Source organism: Hipposideros armiger, unplaced genomic scaffold (assembly GCF_001890085.2).
Source record: "Hipposideros armiger isolate ML-2016 unplaced genomic scaffold, ASM189008v1 scaffold_59, whole genome shotgun sequence".
Taxonomy (NCBI): Eukaryota; Metazoa; Chordata; class Mammalia; order Chiroptera; family Hipposideridae; genus Hipposideros; species Hipposideros armiger.
The window spans coordinates 3337009-3340692 of record NW_017731409.1 but is presented as its reverse complement, the minus strand read 5'-3'; the positions used below and the strand labels follow the sequence as shown (position 1 = coordinate 3340692).

General features: G+C 41.2%; 1 pseudogene; it reads right to left on the bottom strand.

Annotated features, from left to right (window-relative positions):
• Positions 1-536: 536 nt before the first annotated feature.
• Positions 537-3684, bottom strand: part of LOC109382047 (CWF19-like protein 2) — a 63759-nt pseudogene continuing 60611 nt past the window's right edge.

Sequence of the window (3684 nt, the reverse complement as noted above, 5' to 3'; positions counted from 1 at the left end):
CCATCCCTTAAACACACTGTTCCAACAAGCTCTTGACATTCCCACAGAGGAAGCACTTCAGCTTTGGGATCACTCTGCCTTGCCACTCAGATGCCTTGACTGAGTAGAAAGAGTACAATGACTGATTAGCAATGTCTGCTGTGGACACAAGATGAGAAATTTGCCCCACATGACCCATGTATTTGCCATCCTTGGACTGAATGATCTCTGAGCCCTTCCAAATCTAAAAAGTTTACAATTTCTTTCTCCACTGATCTAGGGCTTCTTATTCTTGACCTCATTATCACTTTCAATCACTGCTGCTGCTTTCTGTTATTCTCTCCCAAACCATCTGCTCTTTACTTTTTTTCTCCCCCTCATCTCTTCTCCAACTGTGATGGTTAATTTTATGTATCAACTTGACTGGGCTAAGGGATGCCCAGATAGCTAGTAAAACATTATTTCTGGCTGTGCCTGTGGGAATGTTTCCAAAAGACATTAACATTTGTATAGGTAGACTGAGTAAAGTGAATTGCCCTCACCAATGCAGGTGGGCATCACACAATCTGTTGAAGACCTGAATAGAACCAAAAAAGACACAGGAAGAATAAATTTGCTCTCTGGTTGAGCTAAAACATTCGTCTTCTCCTGCCCTTGGACATTGGTGCTCCTGGTTCTTGGGCCTTTGGAGTCCAATTTGGACTAACACCATTGGCTCCTTCCTTCCCCTCGTTCTCAGGCCTTCAGACTCACACTGAATTACACTATCAGCTTTCTTGGTTCTCCAGCTTGCATATGGCAGATCATGGGAACCTCTTGGCCTCCATAATCATGCAAGCAATTCCTATAATAAATAAATCTGTCTATCTATATATGTATATATATGAGACATATGTGTATATATGTATGTGTGTGTGTGCACACGTGAGTGAGCATATATATATGAGGACATATGTATGTGTGAGGTATGTGTGTGTGTGTTTGTGTGTGTGTATGAGGATATATTTGTATATCTTATTGGTTTTATTTCTGTGGAGAACCATAATACATGAGTCTTTTCCTGCTCTCACTCTCCTATGCTTCATGGCTTTGGTGTTGGCAGAGTTGTCTCTTATAGCCATTACTAGCCAATGAAAATGTACTTTTTCTTCTGGGCTAGTAAAATGACCAATCACAGGCCATTGTCTATGACCTTTTTGGCTTAACTTCTTGGCTATTTTCTTCAGTGGTTATGCTAGCCTTTTTAAAAGTCTTCTAAGGGCTTGTGTTAGTCCTGGCCAGTTATGAGTGCTGTATGCTGATGAACTGGGGCAGTGCTGTGATACCACAAAGGGCCTTCCCAACACTCAATGACTGACAGGAGGTAAAGCCACAGTCATGATTTCTGACAAGGAAGTGATTACATTGCAACAAACAAAGTCCTATCTTTATCTAGAGCTTTCCACACATTATCCTGTTTGATCATCACAACCTTGTGATGTAAGTAGGACAGGTACTCTGTTATTCCTGCATTACATTTAGGAATCAAACTCAGAGAGACTAAGTGACTCAATTACTCAGGATGAAACCATCCAGATTGTGTCATTTCACCAATCATTTGACAAATTATTTAATCTCACTCATAGCGATATTATCACATGTGAGTAGATCCTTTTTGTTAACAACCAAGATCTACCAAATGAGTGTGGTTAAACAGCAGGGCCAGGATTTTATTCATTAAAGACCACATTTAATGGAGCCTTAAACTGTGTCCAAACAGCTTTTCCCCAAAGCAGTAGAATGGCTTCTCTCTGAAGCACTTTTTGAGTGAGCCAGTTTGCTATAATTTCATGCCTGACTCACGGGCTCAGCTTCCTTCATCAGATGTGAATCAGATAAATGAAAGAAATAACTAAATTCATTTTGCACATGTTTCCAAGTCAGTAGGCTTAGAGTGAGAGCCTGTCTTTTACTCTACACTTACCCAACAAGGGCAATGAGCTTTGAGGCCATTGTTTTCCCTGCTGTACAAATGCCCTTTTCACTACAGTCTAGATCCTTCAGTGTATTTGGTAGTCAAACTCACCATACATATACAAATACATTGCCAAGCACTTCCACATGGAAGTAACCAAACTTTAATATTTTTATAGGAAAATAAGGAGATCACATGAGGTTTATGCCATGTATAACTGCCACTTTTTAAAATCCCTGTCAATGGACTTTTCTGAAATATTGGCAAGTAGACGTAACAAGGTCTCCTTTAGCCTAAATTTTTCTCTGGACTAAAGACTAAAGGCTACACTGAGAGCTCAATAGAAAAAGCTTGCTGTGAGAAAGCACGCATCTCTAGGAGGAGAAATCAGTGTTTCCTCTGCCTCCTGGTTCTGGTGAGACATCCAGCATTAGTGGGAGTTCTGTGGGAGCGAGCGATGAAAGCTCACCTCAGGAGGTGCAGCTGTGTCCAGGTTTAGAACAAAAACGACAGGTTTGCTCCCTGAAGATCTGGTAAGTATTAGAAAGAAGTCGGAACACCATCATCCTTCTTTGCTCTTGACAGGTATTACCTAACTTATTTGCCAAAAGGACAGAGCACAGGTTTCCAATAAGTCTTTCAGGTTGAGGTAGCACAGAGCTCATTATCAGATTAGAGATTGAAAGCTACCAGGGTGATTGCTGCTGGGCAGGCCTCCACAGCCCTGAATCACTCTTCCTGAAGCTGTCCACCCACACAACTCCACAACTATGGTCATCTATCAAGTGTCTCTAGTATATGTGTGAGGCTCAAGTACTCAGATACTTTTTAGGCCTTATTTTGTCAGGCTTTTCATCAGATAAATCATATTTGACCAGTCTCTACTTCTTTAAATTCTCCTTTTTTCTCTGCTTCTATGACAATATACTCTCATGGGTTTTCTCCTACCCCTCTGACAACCTCTTCCAAGTGTTTCACTTGTACCTCCTGCTCTAACTTCCAAATGTTGGAGCTCCTAAAAGCACGTTCCAGCCCCCATTCTTTTCTCTAGCCAGACTTTCTCCTCGATGATCTCATTCATTTCATCATTTGAAATGTTTTCTGTATACTGCTCATACCAAAATTTTTCTCCACAGAGAATCCTCCTTCCAAGTTCCAGATATGCTTATCCAACAACTTTTGTGTTATCTTACCTTGGATGTCTCAAAAGCTCCTCAAATTTAACTAAATAAAAACAAGTCTTGGTCCAAAAAAAGGTCTGAGACTTCCTGCCTAGATTTTGACCAAAAGGACAGACAGTCACCTATTCAGGGAAAATCACTTCTGGTGATGGTAGACTAGATAAATTAGCCCAACTTTCCCACTGAGAACAACCAGAAAAGTTGGAAAAACCATTCTAAATCTGTTGGAGGCATCAGAGAACTAACATGGCAGTGAATGAGAATGCAGACAAGAGCTAAGAAAATGAGAAACCGAGAGAAATGAGCCCAGCTTTGGGGATCATTTTTTCCCTCAGGAGATCTTCCAATTCATGTAGAGATGGCTGAGAGGAAGAGAAGCTGAACAGAGCTTTCAATAAACTTATAAGGCGAGGGGGAGATGGGGGAATGAGAGGAAGGGAATCCTCTTAAACTCCCCAGGCTTTGTTTGGAACCCTGTATTAACCAGTGTTCTCCAGAGAAATAGAACCAGCAGGATATGTGTGTGTGCGTGTGTGTATGTGTGTGTGTGTGTGTGTGTGTGTGTGTGTG